General features: G+C 44.2%; 1 pseudogene across 1 annotated transcript; it reads right to left on the reverse strand.

The window, feature by feature from the left end:
- Positions 1 to 362: 362 nt before the first annotated feature.
- Positions 363 to 2123, reverse strand: LOC310771744 (transmembrane 9 superfamily member 3 pseudogene; annotated as a pseudogene). Its single transcript has one exon. The product of its transcript is annotated as a transmembrane 9 superfamily member 3 pseudogene (transcript).
- Positions 2124 to 11903: the final 9780 nt, after the last annotated feature.

Below are 11903 nucleotides of genomic sequence, written 5' to 3' on the forward strand. Positions count from 1 at the left end.
ACACTTTAAACTAGTGTGAACGTGGGCTGGTTCCCCAGAAAGCACCAAGGTTCTGAGACTCCAGAACGGAGCCAGAGCCAGAACCAGAACCATGTCTGTCTGAAATGCGTCCCCATCGCTGATACATCCAACTATAGCAGTCAGATCACTTGTGAAGATGGCAAGGCTGTCTGATGAGTTGAAATCCATTGTGTACAGTGAAGACTGTCCCCCTGCGCTTGCCCAGTGTTGCTGAACACTTTGTCTGACACAGTTTTGCACATACTGCGGTCTGCCAGACCGGTAGTCAACAACCCAGGATACACTTATGGTACATTTGGGCACATGCAAGGGTATCCTATCCCTGTGTTGCTGCTTCTGTCTTAGTCAATTTTCACATTTGTGTAGATCTTCCTCACAAAGACACTTGTTCCCACGTATCCAATGGCACCACACATGATTCCTAGGGCAATACTAAACACAGCCATGTAACCAAAGTAGAAGGATGTCTGGAAGAGCCCGTACATCTTAGTTGTGAAGAAATAGTAAAACGAGTACATGTAAATGTAAACAGCTGTAGATGCAGCGGAGAGGAAGCTTGTCCATTGCCATCTGTAGTCCTCAGCATTTAGCAAGACGTATGTACACACTGTGGTGATACACACAGTCACAATGCACAAGATTAGCAAGATCAGCATCATGAAACCATAGACATAGTAGATCTTGTAGTCCCAAAAAGATGCGAAGACAAAGTTAATTTCCATGATAATGGCACTGAATGGGACGATTCCGCCCAGGCACACGAGGACAGCCGGCTCCATTAACCATTTCTTCTCAGGGATTACCCGTGGCACAATGTTAACTCTGCAGGGAATGTTTGGCTGGCCAGACACATTTCTCCCCAAAATTGTTCCTACGAGATTCAGCGGCAGAATTACAAACAAGCAGATACAGCAAACAGCCATGATGGTGCCAAATGGGATGGCCCTGGAAGCGTGGTAGTAGATAGCGATGAAATTGAGGAAGAAGGTCATCGTGCACACCATGGCTGGGATCAGGAAGGCCCCGATGGACATTTGCTTAATCCATCTTCTGCCTCCTTGTTTTGCGTACAAGCTTCCCCCAAAGTAGCCATTGACAGGAGAGGTTGCAGCGTACACAAAAATGGCTGTACTTAGCATGGATCCTCTCCGTGTGTACAGATCATCGATCATGGCGACGATGATGACGATGAGGGAGACGGAAAAGATCTGGCAGCCGGAACCGATGAGCGACGAGAAGATGATTGGGTGGCTGGACGGCCGAAACACATCTCCGTGAACCTGCTTCCACCCATACTCGTATTCCAGGTCTCTGTCCATTTCAACAATTTCCTCGTCTTTGCTGTATCTGGCAAAATCCTTGCTTAGCGTTCTCATCAGAATCATGCACACCACACAGACCAGGAAAATGATCATCAAGAAGGAGTTGAAGATGGAGAACCAGTGAATCCTGTGCTGAAAAAACGATGGCTCAAGATACTTGTCGAATCTGTCTTCAAACTTCACATCTGACTCCTTCCACTTAACAGAGTAAGACATTGCAATTCTTGTGTTTGGCATAAGCTTAACTTTGCCTTCGTTGGTCAGAGTCACATTAACAATTCTGTTGCCATTGAAACCAATCTCCAGTTTCTTGTGGGTCCACAGATGACAACGATCCTCTCCATTTCCATCATCTGCTTCGCCAACATCACCCCAGATGGGCAGGTCATCAATGTACATTTGGTAATGGTAGTGATTCTTGATAGCATAGGCAAAGACATCCCATTTGGCTTTGTCCAGATCAATTTCACAGAATGTTGTTTTCAGGACTTCATCTTTGAACCTGATGTCTAGGCCGCTGAATTCCAGCTCCACTCCCTGCAGAGCCTCTCCAAGGGTTTCATGGTAGGGACTGATGGTCGTCTTCATGCCCATGCAGAAGGGCAAAGAGAAGTAATTGTACGTCTCTTGTCGGTTGTGGTAAGGCCCCACTGTATTCATCCATAAAACCACCTCCTCTTTGTCTTTGTACGTGTGTTCATGCTCATCTGCGTCGACAGGTAACGAACAACCCACTATAGCGACAAACATGGCCACTATCTTCCACATGGAACACTCCATTATATTTCCCGCCAAAGCATGCAGAAATGTTAGCTTTGTAGATCGATCCAATTTCTTCCTGGTGAGGGAGGGGAGGTTTTACTGGATATGAGCAAAGGTAATCTGATTTATAACCTCAGCAAGGAAGGATGTATGTCATCACTGATGATATGACATCATCGGTGATGTCATAAATCACCCATGAATTAATCAGTTGTGAGACAGTCTTACTTCTGCAGGGAAGGATTTATGACATCACTGCTGATGTCATAATGTCTATGACAGCAGCTCACTACCTATGCAGATGTCATCAGTGATGTCACTCAAGCAATTGCGATGTCATTAGATGTGACATCATCGGAGATGATCGGGAGTGAGAAGATCGAGAATGTAGGGAAACAGTGGATGGATAGATTGAGAAGAAGGCGGTAATGCAACATTAAGGATGCTGACTGCCATAAAACACCAAGAAGAAGAAGAGACCTTGTGATGTAATTGGTGATGATGTCATCATCAGTGATGTCATATACAGTGATGTCCACTTTATTTCGTTTGTGGGGACATATAACTTGTTTCTTTCCTTCTTTTGATGTCATTGGTGTGACATCATCGGCGCCTTGGCCACTTTCTTCCATCACTGATGACAGACACACTGATCTGAGTCCGGAACGAAAGGAAGCTTGGTTTGATGGGAGGGGTGAGACTGTTCAAAATTGTTTTATGGTGTAGAAATATCTAGTTCTGCCTCCTGACACAGCATGAAGTCACCATGAAATATAGTGATTTCCAGGAATTAAAAGGAATGCAACCTCATTTCATGGGTACTTAATGTTCTTATTGTTTGAATATAAAAACCTGGATGAAATTACAAAAAAAAAAAAATTTAAAGGCATGAAATTAACTTTTTAAAGGAGAATTCTGTTTATTTTTATTTTTAGAACCTGGACCTTATTTCCAGCTTTAATTATGATTTTTAACTCACCCTGGAGTTTTTATTTTATATTGATGCACCACGAAGCTTAAGTGCTGAGCAGCAACCTGGAAACGAGGAATACGGGCCATGTGTATAATGCGTGTGTATTTACGCCCTGTAAAAATAGCTTATTTTCTGACACGTAACGGCTCATAAATGTCCTTATCATATGATACTGGCATGAATGCGACCGGTTGTCTTTACCTTTGCCAGCCATCCATTGCTCTGCAGTCGATCAAGCCAAGGATGGCTGGATAATTTATCTGATTTCGATAGACGATGCATTTAAAATCGATTAGTATTCATTTGAGCCGGTCTGGACTAACGTCCGATTACAAACTGGGGAACGCGAGCTGCTATCTCTACCAATGTGACGGACATCAGACTGCCAGGCTGAACACGCTGCAACAAAGTAAATACATTGTTCATTTTCTCATTGTCTCTATGATATAATACGGATGTGTAATACGCTGCGTGTCAGAAAATAAGCTATTTGCAGGACGTAAATGCACGCATTTACACGTGCACTGTATTCCTCGTTTCCAAGCCGCTCGCTGCACGGCACATTATGCTTTATGGTGTGTGTGTGTGTGTGTGTATATATATATATATATATATATATATATATATATATATATATATATATATATATAAAAATACTTTTGGGTGAGTTAAAAATAATAATTGAAGCTGGAAATAAGGTCCAGGTTGTAAAAACCGGAATTCTCCCTTACTGTGTAATGTAACCATGCCTACTATATATTGGGTCTAACTAATGGTGGTGGAATTGGACTCCCTGTGATGAGAATGGGTTGCCGCTAAACACATGACTCTCCATGTGAGTGTACCATCCCTACACTCATGCCTAACCTAAATAACTGAAGCAGCATTTAACCTATTAGTAACCTATAGTATAATGTGGAAAGTGCCCGGGGGGCTCTTGAGTCTGGTCGGGGCTCTGAACTCTCCCAGCAAGTCTAGTGGCTGAGGTCTCGTTGGAGAATTTCCAGCTCCAACGCCGGTGGAACAAAACACATGCGAGTGTTTTACATTTCCATGCGTTTAGCGGATGCATTTTATTCAGATTGACCTTCAGTATGTGAGTAGGCAGGGGGACAAACTAATGACTCTTAAGGCCAATTTCCACCTGCTGCTGGAACAGACTGTCCAACTGTCTATTGGAACTTTAAGTGCCTCGTCTGATTCATTCCAGTTAGGGGTGAAGGACTATACGTACATACATCCAGAGCACCTCCCAGAGCTCAGACGCTCAAACTGGCTGAATAGAGAATGTGAGCTCTCTCCCATCTGATTGATCATTCACTGATGACATCACTCACTGATGACATCATCATCGATGAGATCACAATTCCTCGAGTGACATCACAATTGCTTCGAGTGTGAATGTAGAATATACACCCCCCACATTTCGACATTATTATGACATGATCGGTGATACATGACATCATAGTCTCTCAAGCCAGACTGTTTCTTCTACAATGTATCTTAAACAGTCTGTAATTCACGCCCAAAGAACATGGACAAAGGAAGTTGGGGGGGAAAAACCTTCAGACTGGAAGGAAGTTCGATGGAATTATGTATTATGTCCGTATGTCCACGAAAAATGTGTTGCCCCCGGAAAAAAAAGATCTTGTCCAAATTCCATTTCTGCTCAGTAGCAAGTTACTGTAGCTAGCATTCGGCTGTTTTGTTTTCCAGTCGGAGCTACTGTACGTACAGCGAACACGGAAACAGCCAGTCCCACAGAAGTGTCACATATTGGAATGTGATTGGACTAATGAGCAGATGTCCCGCTTGAAGTACACCTTTAGGCGGAAGCATTTGAAAATTGCGACAGCCAACTGTTTGTTTTAAGAGACTAATGACATCGCATAGTGACCTGGCCACCAGGCCGAGCTGTCTAGAACTGTATGACATCATCTGTGATTTATGATCTCATTACTGTCTGTGACATCATCAGTGATTTAAAAAGCATAAACATAAACAACATGGTGCCTACTTAGCTGTCACACGCATGCAAGGCAACAACCCCCTGCTGAAAATATGTTCCAGTGCGCCTGACCTTGTACGTCACTATCAGAGCGCTGAGCGCCGAGCGAGTTTGATGCCCTGGGAATAAAGACGCTGTTTACTTAGTCCTCCCTCTCTCACCTGTTTACTGAGTCCTGTCCTCTCCTTCCTGTTTCTCTCCTCTCACTGTTTACTAAGTCATGTCCTCTCCTTCACTGTTTCTCTCCTCTCACCTGTTTACTGAGTCCTGTCCTCTCCTTCACTGTTTCTCTCCTCTCTCACCTGTTTACTAAGTCATGTCCTCTCCTTCACTGTTTCTCTCCTCACCTGTTTACTGAGTCCTGTCCTCTCCTTCACTGTTTCTCTCCTCTCTCACCTGTTTACTGAGTCATGTCCTCTCCTTCACTGTTTCTCTCCTCTCTCACCTGTTTACTGAGTCCTGTCCTCTCCTTCCTGTTTATCTCCTCTCTCACCTGTTTACTGAGTCCTGTCCTCTCCTTCCTGTTTATCTCCTCTCTCACCTGTTTACTGAGTCATGTCCTCTCCTTCACTGTTTCTCTCCTCTCACCTGTTTACTGAGTCCTGTCCTCTCCTTCACTGTTTATCTCCTCTCTCACCTGTTTACTGAGTCCTGTCCTCTCCTTCCTGTTTCTCTCCTCTCTCACTGTTTACTAAGTCATGTCCTCTCCTTCACTGTTTCTCTCCTCTCACCTGTTTACTGAGTCCTGTCCTCTCCTTCACTGTTTCTCTCCTCACCTGTTTACTGAGTCCTGTCCTCTCCTTCACTGTTTCTCTCCTCTCACCTGTTTACTGAGTCCTGTCCTCTCCTTCACTGTTTCTCTCCTCTCACCTGTTTACTGAGTCCTGTCCTCTCCTTCACTGTTTCTCTCCTCTCTCACCTGTTTACTGAGTCCTGTCCTCTCCTTCCTGTTTATCTCCTCTCTCACCTGTTTACTGAGTCCTGTCCTCTCCTTCACTGTTTCTCTCCTCTCTCACCTGTTTACTAAGTCATGTCCTCTTCTTCACTGTTTCTCTCCTCTCACCTGTTTACTGAGTCCTGTCCTCTCCTTCACTGTTTCTCTCCTCTCTCACCTGTTTACTGAGTCCTGTCCTCTCCTTCACTGTTTCTCTCCTCTCTCACCTGTTTACTGAGTCATGTCCTCTCCTTCACTGTTTCCTCTCTCACCTGTTTACTGAGTCATGTCCTCTCCTTCACTGTTTCCTCTCTCACCTGTTTACTGAGTCATGTCCTCTCCTTCACTGTTTCTCTCCTCTCTCACCTGTTTACTAAGTCATGTCCTCTCCTTCACTGTTTCTCTCCTCTCTCACCTGTTTACTGAGTCATGTCCTCTCCTTCACTGTTTCTCTCCTCTCTCACCTGTTTACTGAGTCCTGTCCTCTCCTTCACTGTTTCTCTCCTCTCTCACCTGTTTACTGAGTCCTGTCCTCTCCTTCACTGTTTATCTCCTCTCTCACCTGTTTACGAAGTCCTGTCCTCTCCTTCACTGTTTCTCTCCTCTCTCACCTGTTTACTAAGTCCTGTCCTCTCCTTCACTGTTTCTCTCCTCTCTCACCTGTTTACTAAGTCATGTCCTCTTCTTCACTGTTTCTCTCTCTCACCTGTTTACTAAGTCCTGTCCTCTCCTTCACTGTTTCTCTCCTCTCTCACCTGTTTACTGAGTCATGTCCTCTCCTTCACTGTTTCTCTCCTCTCTCACCTGTTTACTGAGTCCTGTCCTCTCCTTCACTGTTTCTCTCCTCTCTCACCTGTTTACTAAGTCATGTCCTCTCCTTCACTGTTTCTCTCCTCTCTCACCTGTTTACTGAGTCATGTCCTCTCCTTCCTGTTTCTCTCCTCTCTCACCTGTTTACTAAGTCATGTCCTCTCTTCACTGTTTCTCTCCTCTCTCACCTGTTTACTAAGTCCTGTCCTATCCTTCACTGTTTCTCTCCTCTCTCACCTGTTTACTGAGTCCTGTCCTCTCCTTCCTGTTTATCTCCTCTCTCACCTGTTTACTGAGTCATGTCCTCTTCTTCACTGTTTCTCTCCTCTCTCACCTGTTTACTGAGTCATGTCCTCTCCTTCCTGTTTCTCTCCTCTCTCACCTGTTTACTAAGTCATGTCCTCTCTTCACTGTTTCTCTGCTCTCTCACCTGTTTACTAAGTCATGTCCTCTCCTTCACTGTTTCTCTCCTCTCTCACCTGTTTACTGAGTCATGTCCTCTCCTTCACTGTTTCTCTCCTCTCTCACCTGTTTACTAAGTCATGTCCTCTTCTTCACTGTTTCTCTCTCTCACCTGTTTACTAAGTCCTGTCCTCTCCTTCACTGTTTCTCTCCTCTCTCACCTGTTTACTAAGTCATGTCCTCTTCTTCACTGTTTCTCTCTCTCACCTGTTTACTGAGTCCTGTCCTCTCCTTCACTGTTTCTCTCCTCTCTCACCTGTTTACTAAGTCCTGTCCTCTCCTTCACTGTTTCTCTCCTCTCTCACCTGTTTACTAAGTCCTGTCCTCTCCTTCACTGTTTCTCTCCTCTCTCACCTGTTTACTAAGTCATGTCCTCTTCTTCACTGTTTCTCTCTCTCACCTGTTTACTAAGTCATGTCCTCTCCTTCACTGTTTCTCTCCTCTCTCACCTGTTTACTGAGTCATGTCCTCTCCTTCACTGTTTCTCTCCTCTCTCACCTGTTTACTGAGTCCTGTCCTCTCCTTCACTGTTTCTCTCCTCTCTCACCTGTTTACTGAGTCATGTCCTCTCCTTCACTGTTTCTCTCCTCTCTCACCTGTTTACTGAGTCCTGTCCTCTCCTTCACTGTTTCTCTCCTCTCTCACCTGTTTACTAAGTCCTGTCCTCTCCTTCACTTTTTCTCTCCTCTCTCACCTGTTTACTGAGTCATATCCTCTCCTTCACTGTTTCTCTCCTCTCTCACCTGTTTACTAAGTCATGTCCTCTTCTTCACTGTTTCTCTCTCTCACCTGTTTACTAAGTCCTGTCCTCTCCTTCACTGTTTCTCTCCTCTCTCACCTGTTTACTGAGTCCTGTCCTCTCCTTCACTGTTTCTCTCCTCTCTCACCTGTTTACTGAGTCATGTCCTCTCCTTCATGGGTTCTCTTCTCTCACCTGTTTACTGAGTCCTGTCCTCTCCTTCACTGTTTCTCTCCTCTCTCACCTGTTTACTGAGTCTTGTCCTCTCCTGCACTGTTTTTCTCCTCTCTCTCAGCCCTCTGGTTCCACTTTCTAAGATGTTTCAGGGTCACTGTCATCCATCTAAGAGCAGGTGTTCTAGGAGTGTCTGTGTGTGTGCGTGCGTGCGTGCGTGCGTGTGTGTGTGTGTGTGTAAGTGAGCAGCAACAATGCCTTTGACGGTAACCCTGTCTCTGTGTGAGACTTTGGATTTTAATATGTATGAGTGTGTCTGCATCTTTTTTGTCTTGTGTACGTGCATGTGTGTGTGTGTGTGTGTGTGTGTGTGTGTGTGTGTGTGTGTATGTGTGTGTGTGTGTGTGTGTTTTTACTCTCTTCTTTTCTTTTCTTTTCCTGTCAACCATTTTATGTGAAGCACTTTGAATTGCCTCTGTGTATGAAATGTGCTATACAAATAAACTTGACTTGACTTGACTTGACTTGTCCATGCCCTAACGGCACCTCTGGAGCTTATAGCCTAGGGCGGTTGCAGCATCAGGGCTGACGCCTGGTTTTAAGCTAAGTCGGTCGTAACTTGATGGTCTAAGTACGACCTAACAGTTACGCCGGTTGCACCAAGTAGGCTTAAGCCTTCTCCCTGCTAAGACCAGGTGTCTTACGTCTAGTCAGGGGCAGGCTTAAAGTCAACAGGCCCTATCTTCACAAACTCGGTAATTTAGCGTTTAATGCCACGCGCAATGCAAATTAGGGGCATGCAAAAGCGCATGCCTGTTATAATTGTAATAGGCGTGCCACATGCCAAACCAGGCGTTTCAGCACAAAAATTTGGGATATATGGCATTATCCTATCGTCAGCAGCGCACAATTACTTCTCTTAGGCGCTAAAACACTCGCTGCGGTTGAGCGCACCATAATTTCCGCGCAGCGCAGAAACGTCATTACGCACGGACGTGCCACCCCAGGACATCAAATTCTGCTGTTAAAATTGGGTAACCAGCAGATTATTCGGTGAGGCAAGCAACTATAATTCACTGAGAAACTTTTATCACATCGCAAGGAGGGGTTATGGTAAATGAGTTGAGAAAACTTGTACATTGTAACCTACTTGCAATAGGCTATTCACCTACTGCTATCCCATAACCCAGAGGGTCGTTGGCACCACAGCCGATCTGTCACAAGCTCTCTCCATCTCTCTCTGTCCTCGGCACGAGTCGGCAGCTCAATGTTTCCCAGAGTTTTAATTGAGTCCACTGTAAATCCTCCAATCTTTTCTTTTGTCTCCGCCGTTTACCCGCTGCAAACACGTTTGTATTGTCCCAGCCCAGTCAACAAAATAACCCGAATTGCATCAAAACAGATGTTTTTAACAGGTATATGATGTCATGGTGTCCTTATGAGATAGGGATAATAAATAGAGTCAATAGGCATACACCTATCCAAATTACGCATGGGGAGAATTATAGCATGCCTCACGCAAACTGTACAGGGAGTGCAATATGTGAATCTGATGGATGTAACGCCCAGGCATTGCCAGGCCACACCTGTGAATAATTCTGGTGGTTAACACCGCCCAAATCCCGTTTGCGCCGTGCATAAATTATTTGGCATGCCTCTAATCTGCGCTTGCGCCCGTTGTTGTGATGAGTTATGCTCTCCCGCGAGTAATTGCATCCCCACCATATTTTGGCGCTTAAAAACAGGGAGGTCACGTCTACCCAAACAATTATATCATTTTATAAAACAGTTATGTTTCTGTATAAATCATTACAATATGCCCCCGTGAGGGGGCTGCCGGGCGGGGGTGGAAAACTCGGCATAACGCCTGGACACGTGCTCAAGGCGGTCTGCTATCGTTAAGGCACACAAACAGGTGCGCAAGCGCAAATAGGGGATATCGCCTGTACCAAGACAGGGCCCATCATCTCTGATTGAAACACCTTCAATGTTATCTCACTGATCAAGAAAAAAAGTGCTTCAACTGGCAATAAGATCACACAATAATAATTGACAAACACATTATGGATAAAGTAATCAAACGTAGGCTGGAGAAAACTTGCCGTGACCCGGTCGGTCCTCTCGACTATCGACTCTTCGGTGTACTGCCTCCCGGAAACAGCCTCCATCATCGGCAGTGAGCCAGCTAGGTCCCGCTGTGTTGTGAATTTGTGTCTTGTTTCAACAAGCGATTTCGATCAAAATATTCAACTAATAATGTCTTCGTAACGACACATGGTGGGTCAGGTTCTGTCTCACTGTATAGTCTTACACCCAATGTACACCAGATGCGTTACGGCTGCGTTGTGGATCCGGTAAAACTGCCAGATCAGACTTTCGCTCATGTTAATAGAAGGGGAATACACAGGTATCCACGTGCATGTACACACACACACACACACACACACACACGTACACACACACACACACACACACACACACACACACACACCATCATATTGTCCCTTGCCGATCTCTCTGGACGGTTAACTCTGTTTACATTTTAAAAACTGTGTGAACTGACAGTTCACACAACTTTAACATGACATGCATATATTATACACCAAACTCTTGAGCTACTTCTGCTCTCACTCAGAATGTCAAAATATAAGCAATGTCATGTATAGTTTTTGAGATGTTAACGTTTGTTTGGCACAACTCATACTATAACTGCCGCGGGGTTCCGCATTTCTGGGTGTCAAGTGACGTCACGCTGATTCGTCTTATTAAAGAGTAATCATTTAAAAGTAAAACATTAGGTAATATAGGGATACAGATTTCAGTTACATCAGATAGCACATGCACAGCTAGACCAGACATGGTTCCCATCTGGACAGTCCCACATCATATGTAAGTAAGTTTCAAGTTCATTATACATAATTTCCAAATTGGTGTGCGACAAATCTGGAATTGGAAGCGTTTCCTGGGAGTCAAATAATCTGTGTATACATTTTAAAGTAATGATTTGGAAGTTAAAGTTCCAGGATGAAAGGGACACATTTTCCCAGATTATCTTCCAATTAATCGGCCCCTGCCAGCTCTTTAAATCAACATTCCAGACTTTGGTCATGTCAATTCTTGGAATTTCTTGGACATAGTAGATACAAGACCATCACACTTAGGTTTGGAATTTATATAATTGAGTAATGGATGAATGCGAAGGGCATTTCTACAGGGAACTCCAAGGGCTTGAATAACCAACCTCAGTTGTAGGTAAAAATAAAAGGAAGTTAGATGGTAAATTATACGTTTTTTCTGAGATCTTCAAATTATCTTAGACCTTATTGATAATATGGGAACTATTATGGATACCGTCTTTAGACCATGTGGGAAGGATCAAAGGTTTACCACCTGAGCAAAGTAAATTATTTTGGAAGATTGGTGTGTGTGTATGCCATTTCACATCAGTTTCCCATCTTTTCAGCCCTCTGCCATATTTGAATAGAATGAGATATGATAGGGCCACATTTTTCCTGGCAGATTTTATGAGACAAACCACAGAAAATAACTTAAAAGGGGTGACTATGTCACACTCAATTAAGAGCCATGGTGTATTTTGATCCAGGGAGAACAATTTCTCTAAAGGACGGAGCATACTGTAAATTATAGATAATATAACTCAAAATCGGGCAAACCAAACCCTCCTTGTTATTTACTCT

This window comes from Poromitra crassiceps (assembly GCF_964638095.1).
Source record: "Poromitra crassiceps genome assembly, contig: HAP1_SCAFFOLD_1152, whole genome shotgun sequence".
NCBI lineage: Eukaryota > Metazoa > Chordata > Actinopteri > Beryciformes > Melamphaidae > Poromitra > Poromitra crassiceps.